Source organism: Bubalus kerabau, chromosome 19 (assembly GCF_029407905.1).
Source record: "Bubalus kerabau isolate K-KA32 ecotype Philippines breed swamp buffalo chromosome 19, PCC_UOA_SB_1v2, whole genome shotgun sequence".
NCBI classification, from domain to species: Eukaryota; Metazoa; Chordata; class Mammalia; order Artiodactyla; family Bovidae; genus Bubalus; species Bubalus kerabau.
In genome coordinates this window covers 38,737,455-38,754,406 of record NC_073642.1, presented here as the reverse complement: position 1 = coordinate 38,754,406, position 16,952 = coordinate 38,737,455, and the positions used below count along the sequence as shown (strand labels likewise).

General features: G+C 35.4%; 1 long non-coding RNA gene across 1 annotated transcript in view; it reads right to left on the bottom strand.

Moving 5' to 3' along the window:
• The window catches only part of LOC129633660 (uncharacterized), a 162,726-nt gene extending 158,572 nt beyond the window's left edge, over nucleotides 1-4,154 (bottom strand). The window contains exon 1 of the long non-coding RNA XR_008705200.1: nucleotides 3,940-4,154. This is a non-coding gene — a long non-coding RNA (uncharacterized LOC129633660). The remainder of the gene's footprint in view (nucleotides 1-3,939) is intronic.
• Between the last annotated feature and the right edge of the window lie 12,798 nt (nucleotides 4,155-16,952).

Genomic DNA, 16,952 nt, shown 5'->3' with positions numbered 1-16,952 from the left:
TTGGTAAACATCACTAACAAAGTGTAATGTTAGTAAAGGATATCATAAATCTTAATTTAATGCATATAGCAACTTAAGGTTTTGTGAAATTCTACTATTTAATAAAAATTATTTTGGGATCACAAAGGATAATTTTAGAGCTAATGATTAAATACACCTGCCCCTCTTCCCAATGCATCTAATTTCTATGTCCCCAGATTAAATCAAATGAAAATTAATCTCAGGTTCAAAGTGAATTCAGGAATCTTGCGATGTCCTTTACTTCCTTTGAAGCATCATTTGCCAGCACAGGAATAATTTCAGCCTAGCTGTTGATTTTTAGCTACAGTTTTTATTTTTTAATTTTTGTGAGGAAAGGGATTTAATCTCTCAAACTTCATTGGTAAATTACATTGATGAATGCATTCTGACAGGAAGCTTTACTGAAATGAAAAGGACTCATGTGTAAGGGTAGGAATAACTATTCTAAGAGCTTTTTCATGGTGCTCGTTGCCAGGGAAACCACTGCTTTGTCTGTACGTGTTTGGAATGCTGCCTCATTAGAACTCAGGCTCCCAGACAGTCACTTTGTGATACTGATGAAATGAAAGGGATGAACCTATTTCAGCTGATTAACTCCAAATTAAGAAAAATAGCATATTTAAAAGACAGATTTCTAAAAGCTAAACATGTAGAGTTATAGGGAAACTGTAAATGTAGTATTGATTAGGCCTTTTCAGCCACATGTATGACTGGAAGAATATTTTCTTTCCTTTCCTTTTGCCTATTTACATATTAATAGAAGAGTAAACAAACAGAATATTATATATTAGCATCACCAAACACTGGATATGATAGATCCTGATATTTGCACAAATATGCACATATTTCTCTACTAACAAGTCATTTTTTTCCTTGCAGTGACTGACCGATGTCATGGCTACAATATTATTAGAGAAGATTGAATTCATTGACTCAGGACCATAAGACGTTTGAAAACCTGTGTCAGACACCCACATTGGGGTAGTTCTTGTTTTTCTTGAAAGAACAAAGCAGTGACATACTCAGAAATTATGAGTCAATATTAACAAAAAAGGGCAGTATAACTTTGAATATTGCTCTAAACTTAATTTTTATTTTTTTAAGAGAGCAAGCGGGAAGAAAACCATCTCAAGCTTAAGGAAGCTCAGACCAACTCACAATGCAATACTCCTTCCTGCTTTTGACTATGAGACAGATTTCCCTAGGCAATCTGTTGGCATTTAAAATTTCTGGTTTTGACTCATGACAAAGAGATGAAGCAACAGATTTATAAGCTCTTTTTCTTTTAAACCCAAGTTCTATAAATTGCTTGTTCTGTCATTTTATATAAGTATACTCAAAGTACTAGAATCTTAAATATTATTATCTAATAATTTAACCTGAGGGGAAGGAAAAGATATGTAAAATCCAAATTTTACCCCACCAGATGTTTTTAATCCATATCAAATAAATTAGCTTTAATCAATTTGACAATATTAATTTTTCCCCTATAGTAGCATTTTAGAAAGAGAAATGTCAAAATGATATTCTAGACTTTGCAAGTCTAGTTTTGATTGGCAACATCAGAAATTTGTTTTTACATGTTAAGCTTAAAACGGTTATTACTAATTTAAAAAGAGATATTGTTAAGAGATCTTTTACGAAGATAGAATGTATTTTGTTTTTCATTATTGTGGAATGAGAATAAGGTGGAGATAAACTCAGGGCTTATCATGACTCCCAGGGTTGGATGAGTATTAACTTTATAGTTATTCACTGAGATTGGAACTGTTAAGAGAAATGGTTTTCAATCTTGACTACACAGGAACATCACCTGGGAAGCTTTTCAAAATACTATGCGTGCATGTCCATGCTAAGTTGCTTTAGTCATGTCCGACTCTGTGTGACCCTATGGACTGTAGCTCCCAGGGCGCCTCTGTCCATGGGATTCTCCAGACAAGAATACTGGAATGGGTTGCCGTGTCCTCCTCCAGGGGATCTTCCTGATTCAGGGATCAAAACTTGTCTCTTTTGTCTCCTGTATTGGCAGGCAGGTTCTTTACCACTAGCGCCACCTGGGAAACCCTTTCAAAATACCAAAGCCTACTATATAAACACCAAAGTAAAATTCATAGGAAATACAACTACTATGTTGTATTTGAATACTACCTGATAAATACAAAGATGAATACTACATGATAAAAGGGTTAATTCACCAATAATACATGCCAATCTTAATGTATATGCAATTAATAACAGTATTTCAAAATATTAATACACAATGCAAAAACTGAAGAAAATGAGAAGAGAAAGAGACAAATCCACCATGATGGTTGAAAACGTCAGCTCTCTTTTGGAGTAATAGATTGAAAATGTAGCCATAAAAATATAGAAGAACTTAATGCCATCAACAAACTAAACTTAATTGACATTTATAGACCACTGCACACAACAATGGAAACACATTATTTTCAAGTTCACATGGCACTTTCACCAAGATATAGCATATTATGGATCATAAAACGAACTAACAAATCAGTACAAGTTGAAATTTTACAACGTAGGATCAAAATGGAATTCAACTAAAAATCAGTAACAGAGAAGATACTTAAAAAATCTCCAGGGACTTCCCTGGTGGTCCAGTGGCTAAGACTCCATACTCCCAATGCAGGGGGCCCATGTTCCATTCCTGGTCAGGGAACTAAATCCCATATGCTGTAACTAAAAGAGTCTGCATATCACAAGGAAGACTGATGATCCCATGCTACAACTAAGACCCATTGCAGCAATATAAATAAATATTTTTAATATCTCTGAATCCCCCAAATTAAACCACACATTTCTAAATAATCCATGGATCAAAGAGAAAGTCTCAGGAGAAATTGCTGTTGTTGTTTAGCCACTAAGTCCTGTCAACTCTTTTGCGACCACATGGACGATAGCCCACCAGGCTCCTCTGTCCATAGAATGCTCCAGGCAAGAATACTGGAGTGGATTGCCATTTTCTTCTCCAGAGGATCTTCCCAACACAGGGATCAAACATAATAATGGAAAACTGTAGCAGTGAGGGAGTCATTAATACCCCTATAAAAAAGAAAAAAAAAAGGATCAAGAGCAGAAACTTGGTAAACACTGGACTTTGAAAGGAATGAAGAGGGAAAAGAACCAGAACTGAAAAGTGAGAAAAGCAAAGAAAAGGGATTTGAAGAAATGAGATATTATGAACCCTGGTTATTCCTATTCTTACATCTCTCGCTCCTTCTCCCACTTTCTCTCACTCTTGCCCTCTCCCTCCCTCTTCATGCCTCTCCACTCTCTCTCATTGGGCATTTGCTATTCCTTTGGATAATATCTAGTTTGATAAATATAATATAATTTCAAATTATTTGGCTTAAGTTTATTTTCTCCCACCCTTCACATCATAGAACTACTTGGTTTGCAGTGTCCATGACCTTCTTGAACATTACTTCATTCCAAACTATTTCAAATTACATTAACTTTCCATCTATTCAAATAATGGTCTGTGTCAAGCAGATTTATGACAGTATGCTCAACGTTTAAGTCTTTTTTTCTCAAGTCGTGTTTTCCCTGACAACGACAAGTATTGGATGTCTCTCAGCATTCTCTTCCTCCTGCATCTCAATACTAAAATGCCATTGGAGAAAATTACACGTTTACCTAGATTATGGTGCTCTGCATCTCACCTGATCAATATGAGTTTCCTGAAAGTTACCTTGAACAGTTACCTTCCCCATGTGAGTTATTTCAGTTTTTTACCAATGTTTTCATATGCCTCACATTACTGCCACTCCTACTGTAAAAGGTGAATATAATCTTAGCAAAACATGTGGCCATCAGTCAAATTCCCCCAACTTCCTGTCCTCATCTCCTTATGAAACAAGTGAAAATGAAAAACCACAGAACTGTAATTGTACTCACTTTCCCATCTCTTTTTCCAGTCACAGAAGATGAGCTGTTCATCATTTTGCTTTTCAAGGATGAGTTTCCAACCAGTGATTCTGATCTCTATACTTCCATTTCTTCTATAACCTGGATTCTAATCCCAAATATTTTCAACTTCTGTTCAGAAAATAATTCCTACTGTCAAGTCTCTCATTTTCCTCTCAGTTTCCTCTTCTTTCCTTTGCATCCAAGTCCTTGAAAATAATACCCCACACATTGGTTTTCAAAACTGACTAAATATTAGAATCACCTGGGTAAACTTTGGTAGCTCTTGACAACCAATCCCCCTCCCCAGAAATTTTGATGCAATTGCTCTGGAAAAGAGCACAGGCATGGTGGCTTTTAAAATCTCTCCATGTGATTCTGATATCTGATCAGCTTTGAAAACCACTGTTCTACTAACTTGGGCTTCCCTGTTGGCTCAGATAGTAAAGAATCTGTCTGCAGTGCAGGAGACTTGGGTTTGATCCTTGGGTTGGGAAGATTCCCTAGAGAAAAGAATGGCAACCCACTCCAGTATTCTTGCCTAGAGAATCCTGTGAACAGAGGAGCCTGGCGGGTGATAGTCCATGGGGTCACAAAGAATCGGACATGGCTGAATGACTAAGCGCACAAACACAAACACACATACATGTTCTAATAACTCAGACTGCTAGTAGCTGCTCATTCCCCATTCGTTTACTCCAATTAATTTCTACTTTTATACTTCCCCTGAAACTATTCTCTTATAGCAGGGGTCCCCAAACTCCAGGATCTATTGCCTAATGATCTTATTGGAGCTGATATAATAATAATAGAAATAAAGTGAACAATAAATGTAATGCGTTTGAATCATCCCAAAACTACCCCCCTCAACCACTTGACTGTGGAAAAACAATCTTCCATGAAACTGATCCCTGGGGCCACAAAGGTTTGGACATGCTGTCTTAAGGGACACCGATACCTACTTGATTTCTACATCCAGTTAAATATTTTTTTGTTTTCACATCAACTTTTCATACCTAGCCTCTGTCAAAATTAAAAGTTTTTGCTTTCTAGCCTTCATACTGCTACAGAAAAACCTTGCTTATGACTTAGTTTTTGCTGATCTAAGTATGGGCCCTGTAACAGTGAAACCAAAATGACAGAAAAGATCTCTTGTGTTTTGTAATTATAAAAAATGATGGTTCTATGTGTATATTTATGTGCTAGTGGAGGATTTCCTTAAAGTGAAGCTTCATTTAAGAAGATGGAGTGAATCTTCATTTAGCAAGCTTAGTTATAATCAAATGGTAAGAAGTAATGTACATGTTGAAGAAAGCATCACAACGGAACTGTAGGAGCCCAAATTTAATACACTAGCTTTGGAAAATCTAGAATATTCCATGTTTTATTACTTAAAATAATTATCTTAACTTTTTGTCAGAAAGATTTTTGTACGCAATAAAATATTGACAGAAATATCAACCGTTTTATAAGACATGAATTTGAAGGCAGAATTTAGAAATAGGAACACTAACTGGGAGATTATTTCATTAATCAAAATGTAGAGGATTAAGTCCTTGGGTAAAAATCTCAACAGTTAAAATGGATAAGAAGAGACAAATGTGAAGGAGATTAAAGTGATAAGTGGAATAACTCAATAACAGATCAAAATTTACAGTGAGGAATGAAGGGGAAAAAATGATTTCAAAATATTTAGCCTGGTAATGTAAAGATTTGTATAACGGGTGACATTATAGGGTAGTTGGATAATAAACACAGTGATTTGGGATAGGAGAAATTACTCCAGCTAAGATCATTGTGAACCTAATGGCTGGCCACCTATTTGACTATTGAGAGTCAGTTTCCTGTCAACATGGACTGCAATAGATGAGAAATACCAGGTCTGGAGATACTGCTTTAAGTGTCACCCCTATAGAAGTGGATATTCAAATCTTTTTTTTTTTTTGGATATTCAAATCTTAAGAGTCGATGACATTTCCAAATGGGTGATTATAAACAGTAACAGCAAGAAAGCCAAAGAATGTTGAGAAACACTTCCATTAATGGAAGATGCAAGTTCGTATGATGAGAGAATGGAGCCTCTGGAATCAGACTGACCTGTGTTTGAATTCTTACTTCAGCACGTACTAATTATGTGACCTCAGACTTGTAACTAGTCAGCTTCATTTCAGTCATTCATAAATTGGGGATAATATTATTTCCTCAGAGGATTGTGGGAGTCTTTCTGTCCACATTTGTGAGTGTGTATGTGTGTTTAGACAGAGAGACAGAGGGAGATGTTTTTATTTAAAATGCAGTTTTGGTTGGAAAAGTGATGTATGGATGGAACGAAAAATAGAGCATGACTAAACAGAGAATGTGTATGTACCTTCTCCCCTTTTATGTACATACCTCCCCTTTTCTCTCCCACACTGTATTTCTCCACAGTTGAGGGGGATCATTCTCCCAGATCTTTTCTTGTTTTTTTCCTCCTCTTCCTCTCCTTTTCCTTCTTCAAATTGCCTAATACCATGCCAAAATGCATTTGCTTAGTTTCTTATTGATGGACAGTTGGGTCCATTTGTTAAACCTCTATGAAATGTATTGAGTCTCATAATTAACAGAAAACTTTCATATGGTAACTGGAACTGTATGAGAAAATTGCATTTTCTTCCCCTCGGCTGTGCCTACAAGCTGAAGGCTAAACTGATTCTAGAACTATCCGTGCATTTCTGGGTTTTCACTCTGGTGAACTTTAATTCAAAAAGAAGGGGAAGGAAGGGGGAGAGGATAAATGAGGAGTTTGGGATTAAAACATCTATATATAAAATAGATAATCAATAAGGACCTACTGTATACAGCACAGGGAACTATACTCGATATTTTATAATAACCTATAAGGGAAAAGAATCTGAAAAATAATATATATATAGATAAAACTGAATCACTATGCTGTATGCCTGAAACTAATACAACATTGTAAATCAACTATGGGCTATGTTCTTAGTTGCTCAGGCCTGTCCCACTCTTTGTGAATCCATGGACTGTAGCCCGCCAAGCTCCTCTGTCCCTGGGGATTCTCCATGCACAAATATTGGAGTGGGTTTCCATGTCCTCTTCCAGGGGATCTTCCCAGCCCAAGGATCAAACCCAGGCCTCCCACATTGAAAGCAGATTCTTTACCATCTGAGCTACCACAGAAGCCCAAGAACACTGGAGTTGGTAGCCTATCCCTTGGTAGCCTATCCCTTACCCAGGGCATCCTTCCAACCCAGGAATAGAACCAGGGTCTCCTGAATTGCAGGCAGATTCTTTACCAGCTGAGCTACCAGGGAATTCATAAATCAACTATACTTCAAAAAAAATAAATATAAGCAGACATTGATTGGTAATAATTTCATCATATCATACTGTAATGTATAGATTGATAACATAATTGAACACTGATATAATTTAGAAAAAGGAAATCCACAGAAAAAGGGAAATCGTATTGAAGTTAGTACATACTGAAACTTCCAAATTCAGTATAACAACACAGAAGTTGCATTGGAAGACATTAGAATTTTTCAGGATAGGATGGGTAGGGAACAAACCTGATATATGGGACCTATATAGGTGAGTAAATTCCACTTGTATCTTTGACTCAGCAAGACATTTTGATTGACCAATGCCATGTGTTCAAGGGGTATATTTATCTAGTCTAACATGAAGACACACGTGCAGTCCAGTTTGTTAAAGCAGATGAATAAAATTGCATGATGTAGGTGGGCTGGTCTGTCTTCTAAGTGTAGTTCCTGCTCAACAAAACATAAATTCCTTATTTCTGTTTCCAAATTTTAGGGATCTCAAATATGAGAAAAAATAATGCATAATTCTTTGTCTTTTGTGATTTGAAACCAAAGGATCGTAGAATTTGTAGAGGATTATTTGGATGTGTATAATTTACAGATATGGCCTCCAAAATAATGATAGCTTATCACAGTTGCATTTTTCCACCTTCAGAAGAATTGGTTATTATTATTATTTTTATGGAAAGGGGTGATTACAAATTAGAATTAAGCTGAATGGAGTGAAAAGAGAAATCATAGCATCAAATTCTCTGCCAGGAAAGAATTATATTTGCACAAATAGAAAGTTTTTTGCAATTCTTACTAAGCTAACTTGTATTTTTAGTTGTGTCAGTAGATTTGCATCATTCTGAAAATAGTCATGTCCTAGATCCACATTTTCCTTATAAAAACAATGTTTACTGGGAGTAAGTTTCTTCCTGAGATTCAATGTCTGAATATTCACAAGGTGAAGCTTGTATTCACATTTATTCAAATGGGGGTTCTCTGAACTGCAATTGTGTAGTTATTTCATACATTGAACTTCAGATAGAACATATCACATTTAAATGGTACATTTTAAAAGGACTGAAATTATGCATGTGTGTGTGTGTAAAGGCTGTGTCAGCATTGCATAGAAGCTATGTGGATGGTTAGATAAAAAATACAGAATCATGTACCAGATGCATAGATAATGACTTTCCAACAATTAAAAATGAGATCATTCTGAAAATAATACACCAGAACATTTAAAAATCTTTGTTTTTTAAAGTTCATATGTGATCATTTCTACTGTTATCTGTTTTCTTCACAAGGGCTTCTAAAAACTAAGTAAAGGAATATATATTTGAATTTTTATTTGCATACTAATATTTGAATGTTGCCTATTTTATATATTTCTCAGTAGAACTTATATTAAAACAATGATTTTGTTTTTTAACAAGGAAAATATTCTTAAAGATATCAAGGTGTTAAATTATCACTACTATTTGTAATATAAACACATTTTAAACAACCTAAATGTATATTACAAAAAGAATAGTTAAATAGGGATATATCTGTGTTAAGAAATGATATAATGATATAGCTCTATATATGACATAGATCTATATATGTTGACATGAAAAGGGTATTTGATATATTGATAAATTGTTTCTTTGAGTGAAAATTATTCTATTTGTATAAATATAAATTACACATCTGCAGGGCTGTAGCATTGTGAAACCCTAGCAGGTATGTAATTCAGTAGCATCAGTATTATATATGCATTATGGGTGTTTATGCATACAAATGCATAGTTAAAAGAAATTATTAGCACTTTAAAAATGTATTTATATTTATGTAGAAAAAGTAATAGTAGTAAACAGTGCAAATTATTAACAGTACAAACCCTTAATAGGTAGGATGGTGGAAAGGATAGAGATGAGGGTAGTTTTGCTTCTCATTTTTGCTTTACATATCTTTGTACTGCTTGAATTTTCAACTGAGTTTGCATTAACTCCAGAATATATTTTTAAATATAACTATAATTGGAATTTTACTTTGTGAATTGTATGTCTGTTTAATTCATGTTCTTTACCTTTAATCATCAATTTCTACAAGGACTTCACAAAGATGCCATACTTCCACCAGTTAAAGAAACCACAAAATTAAAAAGAAGCAAAATAAAGAAGTAAGCAAACAAAAACCAAACCTTCTCTTAGGGACATCACCTTTTGTGTCAAGCTTTGGGATTAGATGGTAAAAGCTAGCTTTTGACTTCTTTCTTTCCTGAAGTTGTCTGACTTGAATGATCAACTCCAAACTCTTGCAAGTCCTACAAAGTTATCCTTTACTCTACATTCCTTCTAAAATCTTACTTACATTTAGTAGCTTCTTCACTTGTTTCCTTGGCTTCCATTTCTTACCTTGGCAATCACCCCTATACATTGCTATAGTGTTAGTTTCCTGAATCATAGATTAAATCATGTTATTACACTTATCAAAATATTTCTGGACTCTATCATTCACAGAATAAGATTAAAATTTCTAGGCATAACATCTAGGATATGTCCTGATGCCCAATTGCTTATTAACATGACTTTTAAACTGCACCCATTCAATAATTTCAAAACTTCCATAAATATAACACATTCATGCCGCTAAGTCTCTTTACTATGTAGTTAACTTCTCTTAACTCTCTTCATCACCACAAATACCACTCTTTCTAGGAAGCAAATTATTTTATATGACAATGGAATTAAACACACCAATTCTCCTACAGGACTTTGCTTGATGTATATTAAAGATCTTATTTTACTTGCACTTATCTTGGATGGTTTTTATTTGTTTTGTTTTTCATTAAATAATCTGCCTCTTAGGTCCTACAATCAACTGATCTATGAATTCTCAGGATTCCTAATAAAATCGTGCTCTATGAATTTGTTTGCCTTGTATGTTTGCTCAGTTGCTCAGTTGTGTCTAACTCTTTGCAACCCCATGGATTGTTGCCAGCTAGGCTCCTCTGTCCATGGGATTCTCCAGGCAAGAACACTGGAGTGGTTGCCCTTTCCTCCTCCAGGGGATCTTCCCAACCCAGGGATCTACCTGCAACTCCTGGATATCCTACATTGCCAGGCAGATTCTTTATCACTGAGCCACCTAGGAAGCCACCTGGGAAGTCCCCCGGAAAGCCCCCAGAATTCCTTTAGACACATACTTACTAGAAAACGCAGTTGGTGAGGTTGCTACATATGAACAAGGCTATATTAAAAACGTGTCACCATAGTTCTATTCCAAAATAGGTTTATATTCTATAAAATCTGTTTTAATAGATTTGATGTTTCCAACTATTTGGGGATTTGCATTGTTGTCCTTTTGATCCTCTAAAGGTATGCTCTCCAGTAGATAGGAAATAGACACACATCTATTTATATTTATATTAAATTAATCAAAATTAAAGAATGCACATCACAGTTTTTCTAGGCACATTTAAAAGGCTGTTTCATTATTATATAAATTTCCATAATCACAGAATTTTCTATTTGACTGTGTTCCTCTAAAGTTTAAACTTAAATACAAATTATCCCTTCTACTCAGTTAGTGACATCCTGATGGATAAATGGCATGCTTTGCAATTGAATTTAAACATTGCTTTTACTTAAGTTGGATATATCTATATCTATATCTATATCTATATATATCTATCTCTGTACAGCTAGCTTTCTAGGCAACTGATATAAAACCAATATTTCTCTAATACTTCAAAACTAACTGTCAATACCACAGTTGTTGGCATATATCCCTTTACACACATATCACATGCACAGGGAGGAGGGTGTGAGGAATTGACAATGCATATTTGTGAAATGCATGTTGTTAAATGAAAGTCCCTGCTCCCTGTGCCAAGAAGATCTAACTATTGGCCAATTTAGCAGAAATGTCAAAGAAGGAACCAAGAGAGAATGGATGTTTAGAACTCAGAATTAAAAAAAAAAAAAAAATTCACTTGTTTTCACCTCTTGTGTGGAAATGTCCCATCCCTACAAAAAGTCATCCACAAGGTCATGACTTCAAGCTCTTGTGAAGTTGCTCAGTTGTGTCCGACTCTTTGCAGCCCCACGGACTGTAGCCTGCCAGGCTCCTCCGTCCATGGGATTTTCCAGACAAGAATACTGGAGTGGGTTGCCGTTTCCTTCTCCAGAAGATCTTCCTGACCAGGGATCGAACCTGGGTCTTCCACCTTGTAGGCAGACACTTTTACCGTCTGAACCACCATGGCATTTAATTTGCTCACTCTTCTCATATTTCAAGGCTCATCTTCAACTCCCCCACCCCCATTTTTCTCCTTGCTGGTTAGGAAGTCTGCAAGTATGAAATAAAATTTAAAAAAAAAAGAAATACCTCTACTTGGAATGAGGACTGGCCTCTCTTTGATACAATATGTTGAATCCTGTGATAACTGCATTTTTTATGCAGACTTAATATATATTTGATCATCTAACAGAAAAGTTGAGACTTTGGCATCTGCTTGACAACCACCACTTTGCTTCCTCCACTTTTCATCTATAAAGAAATTTGCTGCCCTTTATGTTAACCAGATGAGCTATATTTTTCATTTTGAAAAGATATACCCCTGATGCTTTGATGCTGAGAGACTGCCCCATGACATTTTTTCTCTGCTATTAAGGTACTGCAGTTTTGATTTCATAGTTTTCAGCTGAGGTTCATTTAACAGTGGAGAGAACAAAAATATAACAAAGGAAACAAAGGATCAAATTGTTATTACTAGGGACATAATAACCTCTACCAACTGACCTTCAGTAATGGAGACTCCTTGGTGGGAAGAGGGTTTTCATGCTGACATTTTCCTGATAGAGAACTCTTTGCACATATAATTAGTGAAGTGTATCACTTTATATTTAATATGAAGAGTATAAAAAAATCTTAGAAAGCTATACAACTAAGTAGTACTGTTAGTCTCCTTCAAAAGCAGAAGCAAAAAAATGTAGGGGAATGTGATTCCCTCAAAATTTTAGTCTAACCAATTTCCATAAGAATATTTGAAATCTATTTAACCCACAAAATTAATTTTCACTAATTACATTTACCAACTTCACCTCTGCAATGATCTTTTTATGTGAATAATGTTCTTTTAGCACATTACATAAAATATCAGGTATATATAAATTACAGTTGAATTGCTTTGAGAATAAGGCACTCTTAAGTATATGTATATTAACACTAACCACAGGAAAAAATAGGGAAAAAAATCACCCTGTGTTTCTCTACTTAGACAACTGATCTCTTATGACTAATATTTGCTTTTATATAACTATATAAATATAGTTATATTCTGAAGAATTGCAGTGCTTAATTTTAATCAGGGACCCAGATGAACAAATATTTTTCATCATTTTAAACCTCTTTATTTTCTGATCACTTTTTTCTGCATTCAGGCTTTTGTACCTTAACCATAATGTGAAACCTCGAAAGATTTCTCTGGGCGAAGTCTAAAGATAATTTTGTTAGGATTGCTAAACAAGTATATTTAAATGCATTTTCATGACTGAATTTTATTAAGCAAGTTCAGTGTTCATGTTTTCCTTGCCTACATGGAAAATGTTATAGGATTTTTCTGAAAATAACATCATCTAGATAAAAATGTTGAAAATACCCCAAAACACATAAGGCTCATAAAGAGTGAGGGAAGCAAGCATGCCAGCTAATCTAGTTCACTATTCTCATAAAGGGCAATGGTGGCACTTTAGAGCCAGTACATCTATTCATTTTCATGGTAATAAAACCATTCCTGAAAGTGACTTTGTCCAGAGTAAGTGGCTCTGTGTTATAACATGATGTACTTCAGAGGCGAGTTGTCATAGATCACCAAATAATGTGACCATCTTATATCTTAATAAATTCTCCATTCATTTAATTTTTTTTTTTACAAACTGAGACTATATAACCTTTTTTCCCAAAATTTAGCCACTCTTTCAATGGAAAAAGGTCTAATATAAATGTCATAATAGCCAACAAATGGAAAGAAATGCAGAGGAAATAAGTATTTCTCTGTTTTTATAAATATTGCATTTAAATAGCAAAAGAAAGCTAACATGCTATAAAAGATAGAATACTGATGTAAAGACTATTTGTTAAAAATGAAGATTATGAAAGCAGTAGTTATATGTATTCAGTGGATGTGACTCGCTCCTTTTAGGAGAAGTATATAATTTAATACACTTTCAAAATATATTTATATTGTTAATTACATACCCTCATTAAGGAGACTCACTGAAGTACAAAAAAATTGGAATTAACTTTTAACATATGTTTACAAATGAATTCCTCATATGGATCACAAATGTTATATAGACTGATATTTACCCTAAATTTATCAAGTATTTGCATTTTCTGATTATAACTATATAGGATAGTTATACATTTGCATTCTCAAGGATATTTTATTATAAATCATAATCATCCATTCTACCAAAAATAAATGAGAAATAGCAAATAACTACAAAGATAAAAGACTAGAGAGATATTAAAGGAAAAAGAATAAAAATGTTCCTAGATTTGTATTAAAATTTTAATTCTGCTCTTACTGCTGATTTAAAACAATGGGAGTCAGTACACCTGCAGTGTGAGTTCAGGGTTACTATGTGTTAACTTGGATTATAAAAGAGGCCAGGATAGGAAAATCATAAACTGGCACCACAATGCTTCTGATTGGGTCACAGTTTTACCCCACTGTTTACAAAATACAATTTTCATGGTTCATTGCAACACAATGCTAATTGAGCTCAGTCCTGATGGGTGGTTCAGAGACTAGAACAGTATATTTCCGAGAATATTAAGACCAGTCGCTCCTCTTCTTCCACCAGCAGGCATAGCAAAGCCTAGCAGAAGGCAATTACTATATTCCTCCATCAGATTTCTCTTGGTGCATACATTACCTGGCACAAAGACTAGTGGCTCCTATTGACTCACTTTGATAGTCTGTCTAAAAGTGGTTTATATTAAAGAGTTAGAAATGACTTCCATGTTGATCTGGTTTAAATATGCTCTTACATTTCAAGAGTTTATAATATAAAGAATTCTTCACAAATTGACAACCTTGTACTAAGTACATTCTTTAGGGTGGTTCTAAAGAATGGGTAGAACTAAAGAATGTGCTAACCATTGGACAATTGCACTGATCTCTCATGTTAGTAAGGTAAAACTTAAAATCTTGCATGCTAGGCTTTGGAATTATGCAAGCCAAGAACTTTCAGATGTCCAAGCTGGGTTTAGAAAAGGAAGAGGACCCAGAGATCAAATTGCCAACATTTGCAGGATAATTGAGAAAGCTAGGGAATTTCAGAAAAATATGTACCTCTGTTTCATTGACTACACCAAAGCCTTTGACTTTGTGGATCATAACAAACTGTGGAAAGCTCTTAAAGAAACAGAAGTACCAGACCATCTTACCTGTCTCCTGAGAAACTTGTATATGGGTCAAGAAGCAACAGAATCCTGTATGGAATGACTGATTGGTTCAAGATGGAGAAAGAAGTACGACATGGCTATCTGCTGTCACCCTGTTTGTTTAACCTATAAGCTGAGCACATCATGAGAATTCCAGGCTGGATGAGTTACAAGCTGGAATCAAGATAGGTAGGAGAAGCACCAACAATCTCAGATATGCAGATGATATCACTCTAATCGCAGAAAGCGAAGAGGAACTAAGGAGCCTCTTGATGAGGGTGAAGGAGAAGAGTGAAATAACTAGCTTAAAACTAAATGTTTAGAAAAACTAAGATCATGGCATCCAGCCCCATTACTTTATGGCAAATAGAAGGGGGAAAGGTAGAAATAGTGACAGATTTCCTCTTCCTGGGCTCTAAAACCACTGCAGATGATGACTGCAGCCACGAAATCAAAAGAAAATTGCTTCTTGACAGGAAAGCTGTGACAAATCCAGATAGTGTGTTGAAAAGCAGAGACATTACTCTGCCAACAAAGGTCCATATAGTCAAGGCTATGGGCTTCCCAATGTTCACCTATGGTTGTAAGAGCTGGACTGTAAAGAAGGCAGAGCACCGAAGAACTGATGCCTTGGAATTGGGGTGCTGGAGAAGATTCCTGAGAGTTTCCTGGACAAACTAGTCAATCTCAAAGGAAATCAATCCTAAATACTTGGAAGGACTGATGCTGAATCTGAAATGCCAGTATTTTGGTTATCTGATGCAAACAGCTGACTCATTGGAAAGTTCCTGATGCTGGGAAAGATTGAGGGCAGAAGGAGAAGAGGGTATCAGAGGATGAAATGACTGGATGGCATCATTGATACAATGAACATGAACTTGCAAAAATTCTGGGAGATGATGAGGGACATGAAACCTGGAAAGCTGCAATCCATGGGGTTGCAAGAGTTGGACACAACTGGATGACTGAACAACAACAACTGAGCACATTCAGTTCTGTAAAGATGCCTAATTTTTTGCTGTTGGAAAGCTCAAATGATTGTAAAATCTTAATATATTCATCATTACAAAATTAAACATCGTTTCATGTTTGCCTTCTGAAGAAATACTGAGAATTTGCTTCTGTATTTGACAAGTCACACAATATTTCCAATTCTGTGAATGGGCTTCCCTTGTGGCTCAGCTGGTAAAGAATCCATCTGCAGTGTGGGAGACCTGGGTTCAATCCCTGGGTTGGGAAGATCCCCTGACGAAGGGAACGTCTACCTACTCCAGTATTGTGACCTGGAGAATTCTATGGACTGTGTAGTCCATGAGGTCAGAAAGAGTAGGACACAACTGAGCAACTTTCACACATGGTAGCTATGGTTTTGCTCCTCCACCTACTTCTTCATCTTGCATTTCTTTTAACATTTTCCTTGGAGATCATATCTTGATGCTAGGTAGTATAGACCAGGCTTTTTCAAGCTCAGCACTATTGACATTTCAGGCCAGAAATTACATATTGTTTGACAATGTCCTGTGTATTACATAATGTTCACCAGCATCCATGGCCTCTAACCACTAGATTCCAGTACACACCTGTCCCCTTTGATGACAACAAAACACTTCTCCAGATATTGCCAAATGTCCCCTGACAAGGTAATCACAGAGCATGCTTCCCACAACCACACAAAAAGAATTCCTTGTCATCAGGAGAATTCATGGCGAACTCTATTTGGGTTGATAATGTCTGTGACTGACATCATCAGCTTTGTCCCCCAAATTATTGTTTTCTATTTATTAAGAGAAGCCTGATTGGTAGGAATATGTTGAAAAAAAATTCCCAATTTTCTAAACAGATAGGAGAAGAAGTTGTGGCAAATGTAAAGCAAATAGGAAGTACTAGGTGATGCTTCTAAGAAAGCCTTTTGAAAGGAAATTGTCCAGCATAATTTGTCCTGTTCCCTGTGTACTTCCTACCTAGGCTATAAGTACAGTGTTAAGTTTTAGAAGCCATGAGGACTAAGCAAGACTCTAAAATATTGGAGAAAGAATATTTAAAAAATCTAGGCCCTTGATCATGTCCTTGGCTTATTCTTGCATCAGCCCAGAACTAGCTATCAGATATCTTGTTGGCACAATGAATAATGGAAGGGAGTGTTTTTTTTTTTTTTTTTTTTTTTTTAATCCACTAGCTTGGCTTAAGGAAAAAGTAAAACAGATGTCCATATTACAACTATCCCAAGCCTCTTCTCATGTTTAAGTTGTT